We start from the raw sequence: 14,516 nt of genomic DNA on the forward strand, positions 1-14,516 counted from the left end.
GCCAGCGTTGTGCTGGGGACAAGAGTGAAAGCAGTGAGCGGGACAAGAATGTGCCCTCGAGGTGCTGAGCGTCCAGCGTCAGAACAGCGCAAACGAAGAGGCTTCCAGCGAGTGCTGACTGTCACGACAGGAAAGCACCGTGTCCCGTGGACATTAAGGACATAAGAGTGGCTCAGGTTTAGGGGGGATGAGCGGCTTCCTGGAGAAAGTGTCAAGCATTTGTCATAATCAGATCATCTAAGCATGTAACTACAGCCACCTTCAAAGATCTCAGAATAGATTTGCTACACAAAACACATTTCTGGATTTATAATCATTCTGTAGAATTTTTACCTTAAATATTTACCACTTTATTGCAAAGCTATGAGAATGAATGAAAGAAAATTAATGAAACAAATAGAACTTTCTGGAGAGGATAAAACAACTTAATAAGTAACAGTTTTCTTTGCCTTAGAAATCTGCATGGTGTACCTCCAAGTTCATCGAAAAAGAGATGTGGCGGTTGTGATGGAAAGGGAATCCGAGGTTCCTTAGTTTAAAATCGTAAACGTATTTCTCCCCTCCTTTACTCCTGCTTCAGGCGGTCGTATCATCATAACTGAGCAGAGGCCGGGTCCATTTTGGTGGAAAGACTAAAGAAGGTGCGGAGCAGAGAAAACACGGAAGTCACCATCACTAAAGGTACCATTTCCCGTGAACCTTTCACCGTCTGTCCTTGCAATGGCTCCCACTAGTGACCGCATATTCCTGGGGATTTGAGACTCACTGTCACTGCAACCACAGCCCAAGGGTCAGTCTCCCCGAAACGAGTGGTCAAGAGCGTTAGCTCCCCTGGGCTTCACGCCGTCTCGGAAAGAGCTGGAGAAACTGGGCACCAAGGTTTTGGCTTCTCATAAAATGTCTCTGAAACGCGTTTCACGATGCGGTTGGTCATAAAAATGTTACTGCTCTCAGTCCCTCCAAAAGGCTAGACATGGTTCCAGCCCAGCCGTGCCTGCTCTGGGCCTGCATGAATCAGTGCTAAATTATTCACCAGCCTGACTCTAAAATTTCTGGAGTTCCAAAACCTCTAATAAAGTATTATGAAAAAATATCCATCTCTTTATCTCCATCCATAACTATTTATGTGGCTAGAGGAAAAACCTGTCGTTTTATTTCTTTTAATTTAAAAGCTTTCCTAATTCTTTTTTCATACCACATATATATGTCTAAAGAATTTTCAGGTTGAAATAATAACCTCTAAAAAATGGTCCACAGGAGAAGGTTTCACAGGATTTCTCAGGATTCACAGAGTTGACAGGCACAGTGAATATTTTGCTCCCTTAATAATTTTCCATGGCTCTCAAACTCGATACATTGAATTGGGAACTTTTCAAACAGGTGTGGCCTTTTTTTTTATTGTACAAGACAATGACGATATATCCATCAGCTTTCTCTCTATAATTGTTTGTACGATTGCTAAAGTTCGTTCAGGAAAAACTCCTTTCCTTCCTCAGACTCATCATGCCCTCGTTACCTGTCATGGCATTCTACAGCGATAGGGCAAGTCTTTCATGAAGCCCCACATTTGAGTTAACCCTGAATACCCTCAGTGACATCCTACCTCACTCGGGGACACTTGACTACAAAGTACCCCAGGCTGTTTAAAACACCTTTGAACATACAGACTCACAAGAGACATCATAGCGTTAAGCTGGCTATCAGCCATTCATGCTTAAGAGTGAATTGGTTAATTTGGTGCTTCTAGTCCTACAGTTGGTTGAGATTGAGTTCTCTGCAACCAAGCAGAGCTGGAACAGGGTGGACCATCTGGGCAGCAACTAGGGGTAGCTGTTACAAGAGCATCACTGAAAATGTATTAAGATGGAGACATTTTTACTTACCAGTACTCTGCTCAGAGAAAGTGCTGTAACCAAAAGAATACTTGATAAACCACTGCATTGAAAGATTAAGCTCACCCCCCCTGCCCCCGCCAAGAAACTTGCTGGAATAAAAATAGTTGGTCTCTAAACTGACTTCTGAATAAGGTGGGTTGAATGGGGGTGTGAGATCTGGGGAGCTGTCATCCTCCTCTAAACTGATGTTGAATAAATATTTAAAGAATATTGTTTTAAATGTGAGATAAATTATTAGCTTGACAAGAACACTCACATATTTTCATCCAGCCCTGATAACTGAAGCTTTTGATGGAGGGGTAAGAAGGATGAGAGAGGGAGCCCAGGACCTTGCCAGCCTGCATGAGACTCCGTGGGGATCTGAGAAACTCATGTGCAGAAGACAGGCAGCGGGAGAGGGGTGACTACTAAGGACAAACATCACATCCTATCTGGCACTAGTCTTACTCCAGGAACGAGGACCCCAGTCCTACTTGTGGAATCCATCTGCAGGCTCATCAGAGAATGTTCATGAAAGGCAAGGATGAGCCTGATGTTTAAAGCAGGGCTTGAGGATGGGCCCTGTGATATTATGATTTATAATAACAAATGTATATTTGGTCTTCGGCCTGTTTCTGGCACAGAGCTCCTAAAACCCTTCGAATTTCCTAAGAGATAGAGCCATAAAGGTGTCTTGATATTCATAACAAACCCCTTTCAACCATACCTGAGTTTATGTTAGTGAGGTGACTTTTGGAAATCCCCTAAGGATGGGAGCTGGTTACCGGGGAAACCAACCAGGTAATTAGAGGGATGGAACTTTCAGTCCTACCCCGACATATGACCTCCAGGGAGGGGAGAGGGGTTGGAGAATGAGTTCAATCACCAGTGACCAATGATTTAATCAATTGTGTTTATGTAATGAAGCCCCCATAAAAACCCAAAAGGAAGAGATTCTGAGAGCTTCTGGGTTGGAGGAGCAGAATGCTTCCACGTGCCACCATGCTGGGCCCAAACTCCACAGGGACAGAAGCTCCTTTGTTCGAGAACTCACTCTATGTATCTCTTCATCTAGCTGTTGATTCCTCTCCTTTAATATCCTTCATAATAAACCGGTGATCTAGTGAGCAAATGGGTTTCCTGAGTTCTGTGAGCCATTCTAGCAAATTAATCGAACCCAAGGAGGGAGTTGTGGGAACCTCAGATTTGTAGCTGGTTAGTCAGAAGCACAACTTGGACTTGCAATTGCCATGTGAAGTGGAGGGCAGTCTTGTAAGATGGAGCCTCAATCTGTGGAATCTGATTCTATCTCCAGGTACATAGTGTCAGAATTGGGTTGACTTGTAGGACACCCAGCTAGTGTCAGAGAATTGCTTGGTGTGGGGAAAAAACTCACACTTCGAAATTGGTGTCAGAATCAGAATTGTAATCCCAAACCACATCAGAGCCATAAATACACCAGAGTTAAGCTTCATTTCAGTCTAGAGCTGACAGAAGTTCCTGGACCCAGGGAGAGTCAAACCAAAGCTGGATGGAGGACCTTACCTTGAAGCCAGCTAACAGCCGTCAGTGGGTCCAGGCGGGGGTGGTGGATCCTGCTGGCCCTCCTGAGGGTAGAACTTCTCAGAAGTCTACGGGATGCAGTGTTCAGAGGTAGTTCTCAGAAGCACCAGCTGCTCTGTTGATTAAATCTCTAAGCCACTTCCTAGCACAGAGGCCAATTCATCTTTCTCTGCCAAGCCTTGTCACATGTGTACGATTGACCTCACAGGAGAGCGTGGATTGTCCAGATGAGCCCCCTCCCCCATGTACTTGCAAATAGCTATTCACCAGCATGATTTGATGTTGCAATTGCAGAAGTTATCAAATAGGAAGACCCGCAGGTCGTCTCCTGGCTCTTCAGCCATTCAAACTGAGGTGCATTCACCAGGCAGGTCTGAAAGGCCTTCCTCAGCCTGCTGCTTCCCTACCTTCATTCCCTATGCATTTGAAAGCAGCTTATTTTAAAAGCTGATTAGATGAGCCCTTAATAACATTAGAACTTAAATGGCCCCAGATAGGCTTTCAGCTTCTCGCCAAATTGAGATAAATGTGATATTTGGGGAGCTGAGCTCCCAGCTTCATGGCTGCTCTGGACTGCAGGCAGGTTTTGAAGTTCTACCTTCTCCCAGGTTTTCCACAGCCTGAAACTGGGTTTGTGTGCATCTATCAGGTCCCTCTCATCTCTAAAGGTCTAGGATTCATAGATATGCCTTCATGATCATGCATTTTCAAGGAAAGGTAAGTTGGGGGCAAGAGGCACAGGATAGATGTATAATTTACATGTGATCATCTATAGGAAAACTCTCTGTACTCCCATGCCCTCTGATAACTTTCAGTTCCGAGCAACAAACCTTTGTTGAGCAACCACTAATTAGTCATTTAATTCAATATTAATGTTGTTAATACCTGACTTTTGCTGAGAATAATATAAAATAGTCAGAAGTATGAATGTTTCATCTTGGTTAAAATGTCCAGCTCCCTCTGTAATTCTTATAGATGAGTTCAGTGCTGGGAAGGGGAAACACACTTATCAAGCCATTAGGTTATGACTGCCTTCCAATTTAATACTCTTCTGTAAGTTTTAGAAAAAATTAAAAACAATGAGAGGGGGTGGAGTGGGGAAGCCACCAAAGGTGAATATAACCAGATGGCTAAGTGTTGAGGTAGATGTATTTTTATAAACAAATAAACTAAAATGGAGTGTCTTCTTTTCCCCATCTTTCCCCAACCAAACCAGACACCTGGGTGTCCTTAGAATTAAATCTTGAGACTCTTAAAAACATGGTTTGCTCTTTTGATGGGGATGGTCATTAAGGAAGTGCCCTTGAATTTAAGCTCTTTTTTGGAATGCTCACCAAATACAGCTGCTCTTACAGCCTTTCAGAAGGAGCTAAACCTTGAGCTTAAGCCTTGCATTTGCATTCCACTGGGAAGAGACTGGCTGCCATTTTTTCCGGAAGTGAAGCCAAGAGTTCCAGGGACCCAGCCAGGAGAGGAAGAGGACATAGCTGGGCAGATCTATGCGTTAACCCACTCCTCCTGCTCTCTCCCTACCAGTCCAAAACTCACCCAGGCTTCAGACACCCTTGAGGGAGTTTCAGGAGGAAAATACTTGTAATCCACTTAAACTGTGGCTTGAATGGATTCAAACAGAAACTACAGTTTGAACGTGAATGGCTGCTTCGGCTACCTCATAAAGACAAGGTTGAGGAAGATGAACAAAGTACAGCTTCTCCAGAATTGCAGTGTTTGACTCTCTCCCAAACCTCTGATCAGCCTCCTCCAGGACAGAGCTCACGTGGCTCCAAGCGTGCTCCATATGCAGGAGAAAGAGGAGGAAGAAGGCTCCACAGAGCCTCCCTGCTCAGCCCCACTCTTTACAAACTACGCACCCCGTTCAATTGTCATAAATTTGTGTAAAGAGCGTGAGATCTAAGAGTCCATTGCTCATTAAAGTACTTTCTGAGTATCTGTATTTTTTCTCAACATCTTGCAGTTTACATGGGAAACACGTACATGGGTATGTCAACTGGCAGTTTACACACAAGCTCACTTCTCCCTGTGCTCAGGTTGGGGCCATGCAGAAAGGACTTTGCTTAGTTTTATTCCTCTCCCCCCAGTGCCTCTGCACCACATTATCCTCCCTGATTTGCTTTGTCTTGTCTTTCTGGAGAGAGAGTGTCCTCGCTCCTTGCAAGGCTAACTCTTCCACTGAGCTCTCAGTCCCTCCCCTCCCACCTCCTTTAGAGCCTTCGTCCAGCCATTGGATTCCTCATTCATATTTCCTCTCACTTTCTATAAATTCTTCCCCTTCTGCTTATAAACAAGCCTTTGTCTTCATTAAAACAACTAACCAACCAATCAAGCAAACAAACACAGCTTTCCCATGATTTTGTGACTCTCTATCTCCTTCTTTCATCCTAAACTCTGTGGTAAAGAATATTCTACATTCACTTTCCACCATATATTCATTCCTTAATCTCATGGAAAATGGTGCATCCTACCCACCCACGCAACAAATCCAACTTAATTTAGCAAACGTGCATGGAGCTCATGCTGTGTGCCATGCTCAGTCTGGATTCTGACCACAAGGAGGACACGCTCTTATAAAGCAGACAGGCATGCTTACTCCCTCCCCAAACTAGAAAGCGTGTGATAAGTGGGATGATGGGACTGTGCGCTACAGAGAGACAAGATGGGAATAATCAGCCTGGGCTTGGGAGCAGGGGGCAGCAAGAAGAGTGCCGTAGGAGCTCTCCAGACAAATGGGGAACCCAGGAAAGGAGAAGAAAAAAGGAGAGAGGGGTGAGCAGTCCCGGCATAAGGAGAAGCATGGGCAAGCTCATTGAAGCCACTGAGACATGCGACATGTTGGATGGCACTGTGTACACGACAGTGAGACAAGGGCTATTGTGGCTGCAGAGGGTGACAGACATGTTGTCTTCAAGTGTGAGATCTTGAGAAACTTTAACTCTTTCTTGCAGACAATAGGAACAATGGAGGATTCAAAGCCAAGTAGTGACATAATCAGACTGTCTTTTTAAAAGATCACTCCGAAGCAGCCAGTAGAGGGGGGACAACAGATAAGAAGCTGCTCTAATCATCCAGATAAGTGGGATAGAAGACTGAACCAAAAAAGCGGCGGCAGGAGGGGCAGTGCTGGCACCACCTCCTCCACCCTCCACGAGTTCCACTTTGGATCCACCCAGATGTTTGTTCTTCCTGCTCTAAACCCTCAGAGCATCTATTGTGCTTTTCTTATTGTACTTACTCAACCTGTAGTGCAGTCATTTGAGTGTCTCTCTGATTTTCCTTATCAAATTGTATCTTTGTCAGGATCCTATTTCTCCAATTACTGTACCTTGTTCATAGTAAGAGCTGAAGAAAAGGTTATTTAGTTGAATTGAATTTTCAAGAGCTTCAAACCATGAATAATTGAGGAATCAGCCATGTATAAGTGCTCATCGTTTACATAATTGTGGAAACAAGCTGATAAAAATTTTTTATTTTTTTCTCATTATTTTTATTATCACAGAATGCCTGGCTGTCTTCTTAGTTTGCCAGGTTTTGGGGAAATAGTCAACAAGTAATCTTGAACACACACAAGTGGCAGAGGTGCTGCTTGGCTCTCACCTCCCCAGGCAAAGGAAGAGGTTGAAAGGAGGGAACAGATGATTGCATTGATTGAACATGAAAGCAATGTACAAATATTGAGAAATATGCTGTCTGAAAAGACAGAGAATTGTGGAGCACACTGCATGATGGGACCCGTGCGCAGAGTCCCGAAGGTCAGTGTGCAGATACAGATTGATTAAGCTAAGTACTTACTGAAACTGCTTTCCAACATACTGATGAGAATTGATCATAAGCAGGACCCACATTTATAGTGAAAATGCTTATGTAAAGTTACCCTTTGGTATGTCATCAAAGCAAATTTAAATTGTTCAGATTTTTCCCCAAATGAAAGTATCTACAGTATAGTTAATGCATGTTGTAAGGAGTTAGCCAGAACTTGCAATTTTGTGATGACTTTCTCTACGTGTTGACCCGATCAGCACCGTATCAGCTTTTATTGTGGCATCTTTTTATAACTCTGAGGTAAGCCCCTCTTTCTTCCTCTCTCATGCCAAACCAAAGGATTCTGATTGGCGGTGAGTCAGTCCTATCCAGTGTGGTACCCAAGTTGTCACTCTTAAATACAATCCCTAGTTCCTAGGAAACCAGGAGTCAGAAATCTCCTAAACCTGGACTGCATCCAACACGCTTAGGCAGTGGTGGGAGTGCCACCAGCCTGGGGCACTTAGGCAGCAGGGAAGAAAAGAAGTGGAATGGGGTGAATAAAAGGAAAGACAAGGCAGATAAGGGAAAAGTAAGAGAAAGGAGCAGAAGGCCCAGCCAACAAGACTTTACTGAGTAATTTTTATGTGTCAGATGCAAAAATATGCGCCATGGGCCACACAAAAGAAGTGCATATCATGGTCCCTGCTCTCAAGGAGCTTAGGAGTTAGTCAAGAGGGCAATTCTAAACCGAGAAAACCAATAAAACACCAAAGCATGATGATGTAATGAAGTACTAAATACCACACCCCAGCATTGTCTGTATTATGCTACTGCGAACCGAGGTAGAGCGAATGTCCTGGGTTCGGGGAAGTGGAGACAACCGAAGAAGACCGTGTGGGAGAGGTCGTTCGCATGGAGCTGAGCCTTGAAAGCAGAGGGGGTACAAAACCAGGAAGGCACAATGAGTATGACACCTTGGACTAGGGAAAACCCGGGCACCTCTGCCAACCCTTGGATTGCCTTGGCCAAAGACCAACAGTTTAGAGGCAGCAAATATTTCTGTGGTCCCAGGAGTCTCTGTAGAGTTGAACCGGTGCCAGCCAATTTTTGTGGTCTCTGTAATCACAAAGGGAAGCGTTTTTTTCCTCCTCTTTGCTTGAAAGGAGTTTTGTTTACACTGAAGGCCTCACACTTCACGCTGGTCTTTGACAATTGAATTCTCGTGTTACTAACAATTGGGTGTAAAGAACCCACAGAAACTTCACAATAGATGAGATGGCTTCATCAGCTGACAGTTCCAATAGCCTCTGAGAAATGGACAGATTGGTAAATTAAGGAGAATTTATTAAATGCATTTCAAGTGGGTTTTATAGAGAGAGCAGGACATTCCCCACAAAATATATTTTAATTGGCAGTATGAAATCTCCCTGCCCCCAAAATTACTCCCCCACCCCACCCTCATCCCCTCTCAAATTAAAAAAAAAAAAATTAAAAATTAAACACCTAGTTCTGCCATGTTGTCTGAAATTCTACCATTTGAGATACATTCTTGTTCAGGTGTTGCCTCTCCCATATGTCTCTCCTGAGAAGCACGTCCCCACAGAGACTCATTTATCCACGCTAGAATGCTCATTATTTTATTAGATCATTTTCTGTCTAAAGGCCACTGGGGGAGAAAAACGCAGAGAAGAGGAGGAGAAAAGATGGTGGGAGAAGATGGAAGAATAAATTAGAACATTGGGCTCTGCTAGGAAAGGCAGGATCGAGGATGGTGCCGGTGCAAGTGGGTCTGGATAACTAACGAGCAGAAGGAGGAGTCGAAAATAGAGCCAGCAGGAGGGAGAAAATCATCTCGGAATACAGTTAGAATCAAACTTTGTCTCTGTAGCGTGGCCTGGAGCAGCCCTGACTGACTGGATAGCTCCCACATTAAAGCTGGGCATATTCAGGCACCACCTGAGAACTCTCCACATTGCATAAGAGAGCAAAAAGGATGAGGACCCAAGAGGACAAGGCTAGCAGGCGAGGGCTTCTTGTGAGGCTCTGCCAGCGGCAGGCTGAATATATGTGTATGCAGCTAAGTCAGGTCCAGCCGCAACAAAACCACAGAGAGTCTTTCATTAGACGCAGAGAAGAAAATGCCTAGAGATCACCCCCAATGCAGAACAACTGTGGCCGTGGGCCAAGGGGGTGTCACAGTTCCCAACTGAGTCAGCAGAGTACAATGAAGCTGGGAAACCATTTAGGAACCATGACAATGAAGCTCTGAGAGAACTCGTAATCTGATACCAGCCACACAGACCCATCAAATGTTCACTCTAGGACTTCAGAGATTATTCTAGTTCCACCCTTCTAGTTAGGGGAAAATGGAGCCCTGAGAAGACTCAAGGTTTGTTGAGTGCTTTCTATCTGTTAAGTGCTGTTTGGATTACTTTATATGTATTAACTCATTTGCTCCTCCTGACAACGAATAATAATAGGTATTGTTATTATCTCCATTCCACAGATAAGGAAATTGAGATACAGAAAAGCTAAATAATTTGCCCAGGTCAAATAACGTAGTAAATCGCAGAGTGGGGATTTGAACCCAGGCAGTCTGAGCCCAGAGCTCCTCCACACAAGCACTACCCTGAAAGATTTGTCTGAGATCACACAGCCAGACACCAGGGAGGAAAAGCTGCCGTTTGTCATTTGAACCCTGGCACGGTCAGGTTGGAGTGTAAGTATCAGTTGTGCAGTGATGAAAGTCTGTTGTGGAGAGGCTACAAGTGCTGGTAATTCCTTGAGGGAGCTGTGAGCTGTCCTGAAAGGGAAGCAGGGCATCGTGGTGGAGTAGCCGCTCTCTCCCAAACCAAGGAGAGGTAATGGAGTTGTAACGGAGCCACTGCAATTGAAGCCCTGATAATTATTGAGATAATGGCACAGAGATGGAGGAGGAGATGGATCTGTCCTTGAAGAGGAGGAGCTTGAAGTAATGAAATCGTAAAGAGTATATTGATGAGGGTTTGATAGTGATCAATGCAACAACGATAGACAGTGAGTACAAAGATAAAGGAAGAGTGCTGACCCATTCAGTCATTCAATCAGCCCCGCTTTCTGCATGCTGACTTCGTCCAGCTGCTAAGGGCTCTGGAAAGGAAGTGAGGTCTAGTCCACCATGAGCTTCCAATCCAATAGATAAAACAAAGCAATGGTAAACAACTCGCCTCCCCCAAACGCACACACTGGAACCTGAGAAATGCAGGTATGCGTGGCTAGCTGTGTTAATATGGCCTTGAACTGCTTTGAAGAAGAAATTGGTAGTCAGAATTCTTGGAGTCAGAGAGACAATTGTAACAGAGGGCTGTGCAGATGAGATGTTGGTGTCTTTAAGATGAGGATTATTACTGTGTGGCTATTACAGAAAGAGAAATGACAATGGAGCAGTGAGTTGTAAATAAGAGTGACAATGGCAATAGTGAAATCGCCATGGAAAGTGGTAGATCTTTTGTGGTTACCATTATCATGGGTGATTTAATGAAGGAAAAGAAGGGGCTTCTAACATAATGGAGATGTTGGAGTACATGTCTAGTGTGTAATAGGGACGCCTGTAGCTTTGTCAAAGGTGGCCAGGGTCTTGCATTGTAGAGGGGTGGATAAAGACATTGAAGTGTTACGGGAATGATTAGGATTGTAACCGAGGTAATAATAAAGATAATGGACCTGTAATTGAAAAGCTGGTGGCTGTAAAGGAGAAGGTGAGGGCAGCTGAAATGTAGAGGGGGTGAGAAGGGAGCTAATGGTGGTGATGGGAAAGGTAATGGAGTTATAATGTAGATGATGCTAAAGGTAATGGAGTTATAATGAGGTGATGACTATAGAGTGGGGGAAAAAGATGATCATCTTAATAGAAGCAAGAGGAACTGTATGATACAGGTAAGAATTGTGTGCAGAGCATTTATCACGACAGCTGGGGCTGTGGGTGACCAGGAAAGTAATGAAAAGCTACACCCAAAGTTCTCATTACAGCAGGAGTTCTAATGGACCCTGGAATAAGATAATGATGCTAATGGAAAAGATGATGACCGCCATGAAAATTAGGAGCCTTGTGATGGTATTTAGAACTATCTATTTAGTGAGAGAGACGAGAGGAGGAATGGGGGTGGGAATGAGGGTGGACTGGTGTGGACATATTTGTATGTTCCAGGACTGAGGTTCCTGAGAGCTGTTTCCTAGACGCGTCCCTGTGGGTTATTTGGCTTAGTGCAGCTGATGCTGCTGGCGCGGGCATTTGTCAGGCATGAAGCAAGTCCTGGATGAACGGACGTGGCTGCAGCAAGAATTCGAGCTTACAATCTAAATTTTGTTCTCAAATTAGGCATGACAACACACTAGCTCAGATACAGTACTTCTTTGAGCAGATGTATAAACAAAATGTCTGGGAAATGCATGAGTTTGCAGCAGAAGTGAATGTATACAGAGGATTTTTTTAAAAATATTTTTTAACCATTAATGCCCTTTCCAAGTGGAGAAGTGGGAACTTAATCCTCTAGGGCTCACTCTTTAGCTTCTGAGACCTTTACTTGGGAAGAGAGTCTGTGGCAGCTTATGCTGGTGGTCTGGCCAGGGGCTCTGATGTGGGCTCTGCAAAGGAGCCTGAGGAACTATCATTCACAAGGGTCCCCAGTGCTGCTGGGATTTCTGCGCTGAGCAGCCCAGAGATGTACGCAGAGGGTAGATTATGTACCTGAAAACAGACAGATGATCCCAGACCTACATCAGGCATCCAGGACATGTGGGCAAGATGTATGGCCTATGATGGGAGCAGAGACAGCCCAACAGACTCATTGTTTGTAAAGGGGGCTTTTATGAAATACAGGTATTCTCTGCCTCTGGTACCTAAACGCCACCTCTCAGACCAACTACATCCAAATCACTGGGAAAGCTTTTACAAAAACACAGATTCTAGGTTCCACCTCATGGAGAGTCTTGATTCTGTTGGTTAGGGGTAGGGCCTGTGAATCTGTATTTTAAAAACCCTCCTGGAAATTTTCCAATGTAGTCGAGTGTGGGAACCACTGTCTAAGTGTCAACCGGTGGCCCTTATAAGCAGGAAGTTAGGCAAGAGGTGGGGAAAGCATATTTCATGGGTGCAGACCAAACCAACCTTTTGAGAAGATTTGTCCTAACAGTGAGATTTGAGCAGCACTTAGAAGCCTGTCCATCTCGATGGAAAATTATCCTCCACCTGCCTGCCCCTCCACCTGCACATGGGGTGTGCTTTTCCCTCAATGAAGAGTCGCACAATTGACTTAAGCAGTCTCCCAGCAAGGGACTCCTAGAATGTCATTCTGGCAGTAGGCAGCACTGGGCCACTGGACTCTATTCCGTCTAGAATAGAAGGAATGAAGCGGTACAGGAACTGGAGTGTATGTAAGGGGAGACGAGGAGGAAACGCAGCAGGGAGGAGTGAGGAAAACGTCCAGAAAAGATGTTTCCAGTACCTCTAGTTATGGGAATGGATGTGGATATAGGGATGAGGGTTGGCACCACCGTGCTATCTTTTGAAGGTCTCTTCTGCCCAGCCCTCAGATGTACCATTTTGTTCTTCAGGATTCTCAGGGATTAAAAAGTGTCAATATCACGGAAATATTCAATTTACCATTTTGGGAAGTACAAATTATTTCTGTCCTTAAATGGCATGTAAGTTGTGCACGTGTACGTTATGTCTGCACCTAAATCTACAAAGTTAGAAAATGGATGTAATTCCTAAGCAATGGGTTACAAGGACAATGTATTTTTTCAATTGCTGAACAAAATGATAGACTATTTCTCAGTAGCCTGTGTCCTAATTCTTCCTGTCCCCTTCAACTCAAACTCATAAAGAGACCAGCAACCTACTGAAAGATTCCAGTACAAAGCCACTGTCACTTCAAAAGAAAAACTCAGGTCCTGTTAGCACCGGCTCGTCTGGATCTGCCTCAGAGAGACAGAAACCCAGAGCATTCTCTCACATTCCCTCAGCAGAGTAGTGAAGTTCAGCCCCTACTTGATCCCCTTGGGAATAACTGAAGCAATCAGCTGAGGCTGTATTGGAGAGTGAGTTCATGAGCACAGAGGGGGCCCTGTCCTCAGCCAGGCACTCGCCCTCTCTCCCTGGTTACCACCCTCATCGAAAAGTAGACCACACAGCGCTTTGGAAACTATGCCTCACTTTCCCAGGGATGCTAACCAAACGCTTGAGAAATTCCACCTTCCTCCCGAGTCATGTTGTCATTTGTTAGCTGCTAATCATTCGTTAACCTCCCAGGCACCTCACGGAGGCCAGGACCTCGTCTTCCTTTGCAAAGGTGGTTCACTGGGTCCCCCTTTAATAAAATTACAACTTCAGGAAACAAATCATTTATATCAAATACAACCCATGGCTTCCTCTTATGTTAATCTTTTCAGGCAGGTGCTATTAGGTAATTCAATCACTGGGGTCCTGAAAGCAGCCACTGAATTAATGAGGAATGAACTCAAATTCGGAATAAAAGATTTTCTGAATAAATGGCTCTGAATGAAAAACCAGGATCCAAGCCTATAATCACAGCAGATGACAACAATACGAAATTGATATTAAATACAGTCCTAGCTTCCATCTATTCTCAGTCCACAAACTCTTTTGGAGCCAAAAGAACATATTGCGACCACCAACAACAGCCTTCCACATTTACTGCTTTTCTAATAGTGCCTTAATGCTTTCTCAGGTGAACTGAATAAATTCTGAATCTCTCATCTCTATTTAGAATAAGCCTTAGTTTATCCCCAAGCCTTTCCTTAAAAAGAGCATCTTTGTCCATAGCCCCATTCAGACTCTAAACTTCTCTTGCCTTCCACCTGGTCCACCTGCATCTGGCCTCCCTCCCCTGCAGGACCCTTTCCTTGTAGCCACCAGGGTGATCTTTCCAAAACTCAGATCCAGTCATATCATGTTCCTGCTTACTCTCCTCCACTCATTTTCACTCTCCTCATCTTCTTAGCATGTCATGACCAGGCTCCTGCTTATCTTCGCAGTCTCATCCTTATTGTTCCCCTATAGGAACGCATCCTGAATTCCAGCCACACCCGAGCTCGCATCATGTCTGAAATTTCTATGATCTTTCAGAGCGCCGTGCTGTTTCTCCCACTGAGTACCTACTCCCACCTAATACTCATCTTTTAAAATTCACCTTGAACTCTGCCTTCTCCTTAAACCCTCTCTGGCCTCTCCTTACCACCATTCCTAGACTGAGTTAGGTGCCCTTCCTCCGTGCTCCCTTAGCACCTGGGGGCAGAGCTCAATTGCTGAACATAGCACTC

At 44.5% G+C, this 14,516-nt stretch overlaps 1 protein-coding gene across 1 annotated transcript in view; it reads left to right on the top strand.

Annotated features, from left to right (window-relative positions):
* The first annotated feature begins 592 nt into the window (after positions 1 to 592).
* Positions 593 to 14,516, top strand: part of TNR (tenascin R) — a 190,138-nt gene continuing 176,214 nt past the window's right edge. Inside the window, exon 1 of the mRNA XM_058540006.1 lies at positions 593 to 681. The gene's annotated coding sequence lies outside the window, so the exon portion shown is untranslated. The remainder of the gene's footprint in view (positions 682 to 14,516) is intronic.

Source organism: Diceros bicornis, chromosome 4 (assembly GCF_020826845.1).
Source record: "Diceros bicornis minor isolate mBicDic1 chromosome 4, mDicBic1.mat.cur, whole genome shotgun sequence".
Classification (NCBI taxonomy): domain Eukaryota; kingdom Metazoa; phylum Chordata; class Mammalia; order Perissodactyla; family Rhinocerotidae; genus Diceros; species Diceros bicornis.